We start from the raw sequence: 12,817 nt of genomic DNA, 5'->3' as shown, positions 1-12,817 counted from the left end.
AGATTCCTCAGTCCAGTTGGGTTATGACCTGTATGACCTGGGGACACCGAGCGGCGGCGCGGCGGCAGTCTCGAGACCCAGGCGATGTTGCAGTAACGCCATTAGCCAATCTACGTTGTATAACATGGAACCATTGGATAACCCGAAATCTCGAGAAGATGCCGCTATCCACCTGATGTAATAATTAGAAACCTATTTTTATACCTAGAACGAGCATGTGCCTACACCAGTTGTTTACATTCTACATGCATGCAATTTGAACTAATTCGACGTATTGTCTGTATTTCTCAAAAATATGTTTGAAAATAGCCTGTACAAGTAGTATTTTAAAATAAATCATTGAAATGTAAACACATTTATAGTGCTCATACTATACACGATTTGTTTTAAAGTGGGAAAATATTTTGGGATATACGTCTTATTACAATGTTTCTTTCTGCTGAAAAAATTAATCTAATTGTGGCCTTCAATATGGTGGCCTTTCAAAATTTACTTTAAACCAAAATTATACGAAAATGAAAAAAATGGTCAATCTACTTAAAGTTAATTCATGAAAATAAATAAATTTTAATACCTTATTTATTATGAAAGGGTGATAAATAACGTAATAAATGCGTGTGTGTTTACTATTCTCTTGCAATTCACTTCAGTCAATAAGCAGACAGATACATATTGCACAAAAGTAGTAAAACACGCATTTATTACTTTATTTATCACCCGTGCATAACAAGTTGGAATATATTTTAGTGTCAAAGGAACTTTTTAGTTTATTTTTACCTGTTAAACCATATCCCAAAATGTATTCCCACATATTTTTTAACATTCTGTACACGTGAGATCAACGTGTTGACGACTATGGCTTTTAAACTGTTTAATTAAACTAACTAGATTTCCTTTATTTTAGCATAAAACAATTTATACACGTAGACAAATTTTATAAAGTGCAGTTGTAAAATAATTAAGAATTTGGCAGATCATTATATTTATGTTATAGTCATCATGATCACGTGATTGTCTATCCGTCTAGCCGTGCAAAAACTCGATAGTAAGGGCCTATAAACTTGGTACCTCTTGTTCCAAAGAACTCTGTTGATTTTAAAAGGTCAAATTAAAGGTAAAAATAAAAGTCTAGCATTTTTATTGGTGTGATGGATAATCATGATGGCTACGAGAAAGGTACACAATAAAGATATATTTCAATCAAACTGAGTACAATAATATCACGTTTTATCATGTGACAAAGTAACATATGTGACTAATGACTAGTGACACATGACTAACTTCATTGGACTTTTTAGTAGGAATTTCGTTACGTTCGATACACCGTAGCTTAATCAGTATTCTCCTCGACTTAATTTTCAAACAATGTACCGTTTTCAGACAATACCTTATTAACGCAAGAGCTAGAGATAGGCAAGGGAAGGCTTTCTACTTTACTACGAGTGCAACAAAGTGATAATGACCTCCATGATCCAATATTATTTTCGGTGTCAGATTGTTTTTAAACTTAAGTGCCCAACAAAATAAAGATTTTGGATTAATTGTTAGAGCAGATTGAATGCGCTATAAAGCATATTGTAGATGCATCCTTAACGATATCTAGTTAGATAAGCAACACCTTAATATATCTACGCACTCATGCTTTAATAGCTGCTTGTACTAGCGGCCAGCTTGATTTTAAACCCCATAAGAACAATTTTAAACTTCAAAACGTTTACAACTTTATTGTAGACTTATCGGAAGTGTATTATTTTAAATATATAGTTATTATGCATTCAAGCGATTTTTTTCGTTTTTAGATATTTTTATTGGTTATCCAGAGCGAAACTGTAACTTTTTTGTATTTCGTTGTTTGAATAAAAAGGATAAAATTTACAAAAAAATCTAAATAGTGTTTGGATGCACAATAATTATAACTTTAAAATGAGACATTTTCCATTATTAAACAACCAAAAATATGGACGTACGAGTGTTTCAAGTTTGACATTGTTGTTATGGGGTAATACATAGGGTCGTTTCATGTTACTCCATAGGCTGGCTCTTAGTGTGGATTCAGTCATACATGACGAAAATCTGCGATGGTCGATCGCACCTGTTCTATACTGATGGCTACACCTGTTGGAAAGGTATTAATTTCAAGCGAAACTGTCCTTCACAATATTTGTTGACAACCAAAAACCAACACTTGCTCGACGTAACGTGGTTTTTCGGTTACCTACCCTAAAGGTCTCATAGCGACACAAGATTACAGCGTGATCAATCACAGGGCCGGCCTGGTTGTCAGATTACGGTTATTGGGTCGAGACATTCGCGAGGCAGTGGCAGTGGCGGCGGGCGGTGGTGGAGGCAGAGGAAGAGGTTAGAAAGTGTGAGTGAGGGGGTCTGACCGGTCCTTAGTCAGTTGGTGAGAGCGCCTCTGCTACGCTGCCGCACAGTCGAGCTCCAGCACCAGGTCAGTGTTATCACTGTTATCACAACACTCTCACTCCGCCTCCTGCTCGGTTTCTCTGGCTTTCTCGTCCTCCACCTTGCCACGGCGCGCCATGCCGCGTCCTCTAGTTCTTACTTCTAGGTTAGAACTGACGTCTGGAAATGTAAACTCACACGTAGTCCAAGTCCCCGGTGGAACTCCGAACTGCTGCCGAGCATCCACATCTCGGAACTAGTTTAGTGGTTTTTTCCATTCGTTTTGCCGGTTACGAAACCGAATCTGACTTTTACTTTTGAATCTTACAATTGCCGAATCGTTTTACGGCGTAGAGTGATCCTCATAGCGGTAAAAACGATATAAGACGATTTCTCTGGTAGAAAATGAATAGCGTAGATAACGTGGATCATTGGTATGAAGCTGCTGTTTTATTTGTTTCTCAAATTTTATTTTCTCTTTCAACAGTTGGCACTGTTAATTATTTCTAAACAGTTAGACACTGATGATTTGGCTTCTGTTCGATATACTGTTAAGTATTACGAGTAAAAACTGCCCCGAATTAAAATATTATGGATTCAATTCAAAGTGTGTGGAGTTTAAACAGTTTTTGTGAATGAGTATTAATATTTTTATTGGCCACAAAGAAAAAGCCAGTCATAACTATTGTGTAGTTATAACACAAATTGTAAACGTAATGGAATTGTTATAAACTGAGAACATATTTGTGAAGGAATAGTGATTATGCGTCACTCTTTTTGCAAAATCGGATTAAACATACAACACTGCTGTTGTGGTCTACTCAACATCCATCCTTAATAAGCTCAAAAGTAAAAGCCAATAAATAATGTAAATTATGTATAATAGATTACATCATATAATAGATTATTTAATACAGTTAAAATCACAGTCATGTATTTTTCTTTTAAAAAGATCTTAGTCTATTTCATCAACTTCATTCTTAATTTAATTCTGAGCTGTTTTCGTTACGCCTGTTAAAGTTTGCATGTGTCGCATATTAAAGAGTTTTAACTAGCCACAGTATTTGTTAGAGAGAACTTTATTTTTAAATGTAATATCATTAATCAACAAGGTCATGCTTGACTGAGAGTGTTTTCTGCATCAATGTCTACACAATTGCGTTTTAAACACTCGTTATTTTAACATAGTACATTAAATAATCGCTCTTTAAAATTGTATGATTGTATGAACTATTTTATACTTTATTATACTCCTATTTTTGCAAAGACTAAGATGTTATTAGCTGGGATTCTGTTTCGTATTATATTATAATTTATTATATTTTCAGCTCATGCTATTATGGTAATCTAATAAGACAAAAAATATTATTTTATATAATAATATATATAATAATTTTCTAAATAAGCATTCTAATAAAAAATCAACTGGTTTGGTCATTGCAACTGGCATTCATAATTAGCCGGTAGGAATTATCTAAAGTATAACTATAGCAGGTTCAAGCCCATATTAGACAAAACTCGAGAAATGAATTTGGAGATGTCAATGCATTGTAAGCGGTGCTACGTAGGTACAAAATATATAACGGGTTACTCTACCATAAATCATGTTAAAATCTATTTTTTGGGATAGGTTGGCGTGTTTAGACCTGTTGTAAACCATATTTAATAAGAGTAAGTAATTCAGTTCATCTGGTCTGGGTAGGAAAATTTCGAAAATTTACCATCCTTACACATTATAAACATAGAATAATACGTTTCAAGGATTGAAATCCATTCTTCTATTAAGGAGTTAAACATATAATACATAAGGTTAAACAATCACAATTCAATTACGTATTGATTAACTCTCCAAACACAAATTTTATTTTGTTCACACCTAAAGAAGAGGATAGATTATTCAAACGTAGCAAGGATCCAAGCCAGCAATTAATAGGATCCAAGGAGCCTGGATCCCCAAATTTTAATTTTTTCAATTACTTTCTTAGTAAACGATTATTATTATTTTAATAATTCAGTATTACTGACATGTACTGCTGAAAGATCGTTCTCAACAAAGAAACTGGTCAAGAAACTTTTTAAGGGAACAAAATGGGGCCTTACTCTCTGTCCACTACGGGAAAATATCAGTTTTCTGGACCCCTTCAAATTTTCTTCCTGGCTGCGTTCTCGAAACGTAGTGTTCTGTTTTTGTAACATATACAACTTTGGAAAATTTCTAAAATTCTGTAACCCCTTCAAATTAAGTATCGTTAATAATTCCCATTCAAACAAACATTCAATGATGTATGGTTTTTAATTTATACTATTGTATAATCAAGCGCTATTAATTCAATTCTGAAGCTGCGGAATCCCTCATTCGGTCAATACAGTGAGTCAGAGTCAATCAGCGACGCAGAGTGTTTTCTTGTAGGCTATTTTATTTATTTTTTTATTAAATTATTTACTGTTTTAAAACATATTACATAGGTGGTCGATCAAAAATAAATTGCTCTAAACCTCAATCGACACTTCATAAAATACCAAAGATGTCATAATCAAGTAAAGTACCATGCATTATTACAACGATTCTGATTCTTTAATACATTTTATTACATAAGTAAATTTATATTACTTTTGATATGACCAGCCATTCATATTACACACATTCTATGTTCTTCTTTATGTATAAAAATGCAATATCACACAAACACACACCCGCGAGTGCGCGCGCACACACGCACTCACGCACACATATCACATCTTATACATATATTCTAGAGCCTCTTGAAATTCTAATATAGTTTTTTTTTACTTTAGGATAATTACTCTAATTCTTGTGGTTCCGTGTTTGAATTTGTGGCTTTGAGAATAACACTCATCATGGCCATCAGTATAACACAGTACTCTGACATTTATAATGATTTTGAACTCCACAACCTGTTTTTAGCACTTTTTTGTAACATTTATTTAACATTTTTAGCTCTTATGAGTTGTGTTATAATGTACTATGGATCCATGATTGTTCTAAATATATCCTTAACATAATTTGAGAAAACTATTTATAAAAGTGTTTATAAATAGTCCTTTGAAAAATATAAACTGATACCCACGGCTTTGAAATGAATTTGCTTCCTCAACCAGCGCGTTAGTAGCATGCACAGCAACCCTGAAAAAGCGATGGTCGATAGAAAGGGAAGCCTGTTTGTTACTGAGCACTTATATGAAATAACGTAGAATTCTACCAAACTGTAGTAGCGGTTTAGTAGTTCCTGACATGGCATTTAGTTAAAGAGGCAAACCCTTTTACGTCATTACCTTTTTACCTCAATACCAAACAGGCTTCATTCAAACGATATAAAAAGACGATAGCAAACTGAACGTTTGTATTGGTGAGACATGCAAGATCAGGTCTACACTTTTCGGTCTCAGAAACTGTTTGTATGGTAGTAGTGACGGTTTAAAGACGCTAAAAGACTCTAAACTCTGTTAATGTTTATGCTAATTACTATTAACACTTTAAAACCTTGTCATGTCTTTGTTTCCCAGCAATGTTTATTGTACGATTCTTCCTCATATTATGTATCCATATTTATATAAATATTTAATCATCATAATTGTTAAACAAATTATTGTTATTTATCACTAAACTGTTTGTAATTTTACAATAGGAAACATGAATAGTACACTACAGTTTCAAAAACTTTTCAATATTCGATCCACACCAAGCAAGTAGATTGTAAGACTAAGCTACAATGTATATATTTTATAAAAGATTATCGTTTCTATTTTATATGTATTGCTTTCGTTGATTTTTGTACAAAACAAATATGAAAATAGATCTAAAAAAATTTTGGCAAATACTTGTTTGGCTAAATGAGGACTAGTCCTACAAATATCTGAGTCGGATAGCTCAAAATTAACTTGATCCAATTTGACAACATTTAAATACATAGTTTGTATTGTAGAATACAGCGCTCCGTTCAAACAATAAGCACTTCAAAAGCTTGCTATGGTTTACAATGCTTGGCAGACACTCTGTTTTACAAAGGTTAACATTGTTCTTATATATAAACTTTCACCACTTATTTTCACAATAAACGATGCATTGTAAGCAATTTAATTGTTCTTATATGACAAATTACTAATCTTTCAAAACCTACGTAAGTCGTGAATTGAATTAAAAGAAATGTGTACCTTTTCTGAGTCGTAATTTATTTTCAAGAAAAATGTTTAAATACGAAGATTACTAATAAATAATATTCAAAGGTTGTAAAATGTATCGAAACCTCGAGGGTAATATTTAATCATATTTTGCTTTAACACAATACACGCGATTTTTCTTAAAGATATATGTATATATATATATATATATATATATATATATATATATATATATATATATATTTATATATATATATATATATATTTATATATATATATATATATATATATATATATATATAATTTCAATAAACATTGAATCACAAAAAGTACTTGCTCCGCCGGGAGTCGAACCCGGATCTCTCACTTGCCGGTTGAATGTGCTACCATTACACCACAGAGCGCTTACTTTTTCCGATTCAATTATTTTGTATTTGGCCGTATCTGTCACATATGCGTTTAAATAAGCAAACTAACATATGATCGGAAGACCAAACACCTGTCAAACGACTTTTATTTACGTTAAATTGTATAAATATATATATATATATATATATATATATATATATATATATATATCTTATATATATATAAAAAATCTTGAGTCACGATGTATGTTGCCAATAAACTCCAAAACGACTGAACCAATTTCAATCAAATTTCACATGTATCCGTAATTTAGTCTAACTTAGAAGATAGGATAGTTATTATCTGAATTATTCGCTTATGTCGTGAATATAAACGAATAAAATGAAGAAAAGTTTTCAAAGCGCCTGCACATTATAACCTGCAATTACGAGATAGATACGTATATTAAACAGTGAAACACTATTTGAAGGCGCTAAGTTATGATGTATAATTGTCTAAACAAAAATTTTTGGTTGAACTTAAAGGTTGAGTGGTAGACCACTTTGTAATAAAATACATTATGCATGTACAATACATTTTTGACATATTTTCTTGATCGTGACATCAAGGTAAAATCTACATCGGGGTTGGAAATATAATTTACTTCAACCAGAAATGCTCATACGCGGGCAAAACTTACGAAAAGCGTGCGAAGCCGCGGGAAACAGCTAGTATATATATATATATATATATATATATATATATATATATATATATATATACATATATCTTTAAGAAAAATCGCGTGTATTGTGTTAAAGCAAAATATGATTAAATATTACTCTCGAGGTTTCGATACATTTTACAACCTTTGAATATTATTTATTAGTAATCTTCGTATTTAAACATTTTTCGTATTATATATATATATATATATATACGTAAATAAAAGTCGTTTGACAGGTATTTGTTCTTCCGATCATATGTTAGTTTGCTTATTTAAACACATATGTGACAGATAAGGCCAAATACAAAATAATTGAATCGGAAAAAGTAAGCGCTCTGTGGTGTAATGGTAGCACATTCACCCGGTAAGTGAGAGATCCGGGTTCGACTCCCGGTGGAGCAAGTACTTTTTGCGATTCAATGTTTATTTAAATTATATATATATATACATATTTTTTATATGTATGTATTTTTATATTGTATGTTTTTATATGTCCAATAAATATTAAAGGCACAACTGGCATACTTTTTTTTGATTATATATATATATATATATATATATATATATATATATATATAGGTACATCCCTCTCATCAGCAACTTAACCTCACAAATATATTCTGATTCAAATTCAGTTTTGTAAATACAGCTTTGAATGTAATAATTGCCGACTCGATGATAATTATTTTGTGATACGGATTTCGAAATAAAGATTCTCCCCACTACTCCACTCCAGAACAAAATTAAATATGTACATAAAATGATGATTGACATGACTGGATGGCTTCGGCGCAGAAAATTCCATGGTTTTGCTCTAAATCTATATCATGTGCTTAAAATATTCCAAATATTAGCAGATTCCACATTGACCGATTTTTTTTCATTTTTGTAAAAGAGAGGCCTATTCTGCCCCTTTAAGCCTCATTTTGCCCATCCTAACGGACACTGGCCTGGGCGTGAATATTATCAAACTGAATAAATGGGAAATTCGATACAGTACAAGTTCCGTGGTACTACTAACTAGTAAAAAGTGCTACCAAAGTGTCACAGACAGTTGTCGTGCGTTATCTCCGTACAACGTCCGACGTCTTACATCATTCGGCCATCGTCAGTCAAAATTAAGGCTAATTTACAATCTTTAAACCTACTTGTACACTACTATTATTTAGCAACTGTGGTGCTTAAGTACAATATTTCAAAATTCAATACCATTGACTCCTTTTGTCCAAGATATGATCGATGATCAAGGTCCAAGAATATTGGCAATTGTATGTTTACACTTTTGAATTTTTATGTTTTGAAAGAAAATACTCTGTTTTGTTAGACTTTTACACAGAGCTAGACACAATATTTTACAATATCCCGTTCTAAATTTCAACATATACGAACAAGGAACTCAGTTTTTGTAATTGTTTAACTTTCCAGTTAAAATAATTTAGTTTTGTTTGGTTAATTTTTTTCCTGTAGTAACTTCTAATGTAGTAATTTTTAGTCACATTTATTATCTTAAGTATAAATTATATCATAACTTGTGTTAATAACTTAAATTTATATACCTTTACAATGTATAAATACATTATTTTAAGTTCATTCTCAGTTTATATTGAACCATTGTGGCAGAGAAGTTTTATTATTTGCGAACTTAAGAAATATTAAATTTATAATCAATTTAATACAAATCAATTACTGATTTATGAATTAAACGAAATATGTTGAGAACCAACACATATCCCACAAGTCAATTACTTTCCCAACCCGGCTGGTTTGTCATTACAAGGACATAACAAGGGGAGTTGAAAATGTATTCGATCGATTCACAGAATGCGATAAACTTAGTTTATTGACGATACTAAACATTACGCAAGTTAAATTAGAGCATCAAGTCGTACCTGAAAGGTTAATAGAGTAATAAATTGACGTGGATGTAGTTAAGCATGGAACAATCTCTGGCATCCATCTGCTACAATCGCAGTATAAAGTAATGACAACTATTATCGGTCTACTGATATTACCCAAGCACGGTTGGTACAAAACTTGGTCACCTTGCACACCGTTTATATCCTTGGTGTACAAGGCTACCGCTCCAGAAGTGGGTTATGCCATGAACTGCACTGCAACTCTACACCATCACTATAATTACTCCTAGTACACCGGGTGTCTTTGATGTACAAGCTACCGCTTCAGAAGTGAATAGCTACCGCTACCGCTCCATTACTAAACGATAGGGCTACGGCATCACTATCATTGATCCGCTGATATTACCCAAGCACGCTTGATACAAGATGACTTGGTCACCTTGCACATTGGCGGTAATTTTATAGCCTTGATGTGCACATCCATCGCTCTAGATATGGGTAGCGCTGTGAACTTCATAGTAGGTCTACATCATCAACAATATTAAACTCTATCATTACACGGTAAATGCAGTACTACCTGTTTCTTTATAACTTCTAATTTAAAATGCTAATAACCTAGATTGCTTGATATACGAGTAACTTTAGCGAGAACCTCGCTGTTGTTTGAATCCTAAGTTTTATATTTATTTATAATAATAATTATAAATATTATATATACATATTTTTATATGTAAATATTCATCTAATAAATATTAAGGCACAACTGTCATACTTTTTGTTTGATTAAGTTACGACTTGACTTCTTTCAATTTAATGTACAATTCAGTTCTTTTAAATTGTAATATTCTGTATAGAGCATAACCCTGTTAAAAGCGACAAAATTAAGTTTTCCAAAATTTGAGCATCGCTTATGAACATATAACCTTTAAACATCGAAACCATACAAGTAAATGCTCACAATACATAAAAGAACACATTTATATCAATTAAGACATGTTCTTTTGTTATTTGGTTACTTGTCTTTAATTTTATTCACAGTTCCACTTATTTTAAACTATTAAATGGGATACTCTCATAATGGTGTTATATAATAAATTAAAGTTACTAAAGCAACAGAAAACATCAGCTTTTGATACATTACAGCGCATGAAATACCTACCAATCCTAGGCTTTACTCAGTGTCTACTAAGCTCAAAAACTATACGCCGTATCTATGTCGAGGTTTTCATCAAACACCCATAACAGTACATATATTTGTCATTACATATTTTACTGCTAATGCTACCGATATGTCGGCCTACTGTATAACGACCTTCCAGCCCACAGTAGCCAGCATTATGTGCGTGACCTTTTACGGCTTACGACTCTGTGGGAGGATTTAATGATCAATGGTTTCTTTAATATGTCCAATATAAATGGCTCAATATAAACTGAATATCGCAGGACATGACAAAACGGAACGAACGAATTATCGCACAGGAGGACAGACAGGCGGACTGACTGTCCTTTGACCTTTTGACCTCTATATGAATAGAGTTCTTCCTTAAGCCAATAAGAACATATGTACTTATGGTTCAAGACTCTGGGAATGTTGTATTAAGAGTCATAGCACTAGACTGGTTTTGACATTTTGGTCCCAAAATCAATAAGTTTCTTCTTTAGACCAAAAGTACTATGAAGTTTCAAACCCATACGACTTCTTTTTAAAGAGTTATCTCACAGACGGGCATACTGACAAACTACGAACTTCCCTTTGACCTTTTGAACTCAACATCAATAGACTTCCTCTTTAGACTAAGAGGAAATTTTGTACAAATTTTCAAATCTCTAGAGCTTTTCTTTCAAGAGTTACCACACAGATAGACAAATAGTTCCTTAATAAACTGAATCACTGACTGACAGATAGTTCTGGCTCACTCACTGACTGATAACACCATGCAAAAGCTATAAAAGATAGATATAATATCACATTTTATGATACCAATTTTTAAGTACTTGGTTGAACCTCAACTGTTAAAAAAAGTGTCTACACGGAAAAAAACGCAAAATCCGAATGAGTTCGTCAGTGGTTCCAACAGTTTTTGTTAGAATAAAGATACTACAGTAAGGTGTGGCAGAAACAGTAGCAGGTTTTAATTAAGGTGCTATGGTGAATTGAAGACTCTTAGTGGGTTAGAAAGAACTGCATTAAAATCATGCAAAATTGGATCGAATCAGGATACGTCATGCTGATCGAGAGCTAGACGAACTGTTGAAGAAGGCAAGAGGAAATACATACACAGCTAAAAGAAGGTTGCAGTAGGGGTAGGAAGCTGCTCATGAAGAAACTAGGTTATCATACTCCAGTGGAGTTTACTAAATATCATTCCGTAAGTTTTAATTCACCATTTCTGAACATTAGTAAATTTTAATACTTATGTACCTTAGAAACTGCTACAGATATTGATCCAGTTTTATGAAAGTTTTCCCTATATATGAAGGAAATGAAGAGTAAGTTTGTTTTAAATGGTTTGCATTAAAATTACCAAAAATTAAACATTTTAACAAAACAATTATATACAAAAAAGTTTTTTACTTGTTTAATTTTCCTTTCTTTATTTATGCCCTTTACTCCGTAATTTCGAAATACTTAGGCTAGCATGGTTAAAATATTCACCACTGTAACCCTTAGAGTTCCTTAAAGTACACATACATAAGTAGTGCTGAATTAACATTCGGAAGATATGACTATAAATGCCACCTTAAGGAATATCAAATTAAATATAAATTAGCCTATATGTACTCTAAAATAGAGTACTAATTTAATGTACTCTATTATACCTGAAACCTATAATGGGTTTATTGATAAATATCCTCATCTCTACTCTTTTCTGTCCCTGCGTTCTAGGGCAGTTTCCCAGCCTCGAGCAGGAATCAAGCCTCAGAACACTGACAAGACGGTGAAATGACCTGAGGTCATTCACGGTCACAGAGAGAAATCGCCTTCTCTGAATATTATCCTTTCGCTTTGCTTCCAACAGAAGTATCATTCAGTATATCGGGATTAACTGTAAACTATCGCGTTGGAATTTTAAGAACAGGCATTATTGTGGCAAAATTTCAACTCTGCAACGTCTCTTATTTGATAGTTCAGAAAAGGCTTCCAATAGACTCTTCGGGGCAGTCGTTTGGAAACTTGATCAAAGTATTGATGGGTATCACTGAGATTATTCAAGATCCAGTTGGAGCAATTCCGACGGAGACGACCTTTATTCTAGTCTGTTGGCTAAGTTGTGATAGATTGGTTGCATGAGTATTAAAGAGTGGACCTCATAAAATCCTAGTAGGAAACGGAAAAGCG

General features: G+C 32.8%; 1 protein-coding gene across 1 annotated transcript in view; it reads left to right on the top strand.

Moving 5' to 3' along the window:
* The first annotated feature begins 2,322 nt into the window (after positions 1–2,322).
* LOC124362879 (17-beta-hydroxysteroid dehydrogenase 13-like) overlaps positions 2,323–12,817 on the top strand; it is a 60,033-nt gene continuing 49,538 nt past the window's right edge. Inside the window, exon 1 of the mRNA XM_046817748.1 lies at positions 2,323–2,452. The gene's annotated coding sequence lies outside the window, so the exon portion shown is untranslated. The remainder of the gene's footprint in view (positions 2,453–12,817) is intronic.

This window comes from Homalodisca vitripennis, chromosome 5 (genome assembly GCF_021130785.1).
Source record: "Homalodisca vitripennis isolate AUS2020 chromosome 5, UT_GWSS_2.1, whole genome shotgun sequence".
NCBI classification, from domain to species: domain Eukaryota; kingdom Metazoa; phylum Arthropoda; class Insecta; order Hemiptera; family Cicadellidae; genus Homalodisca; species Homalodisca vitripennis.
Note: the sequence above shows the minus strand (reverse complement) of the source record. Positions and strands in the feature narration are given on the sequence as shown.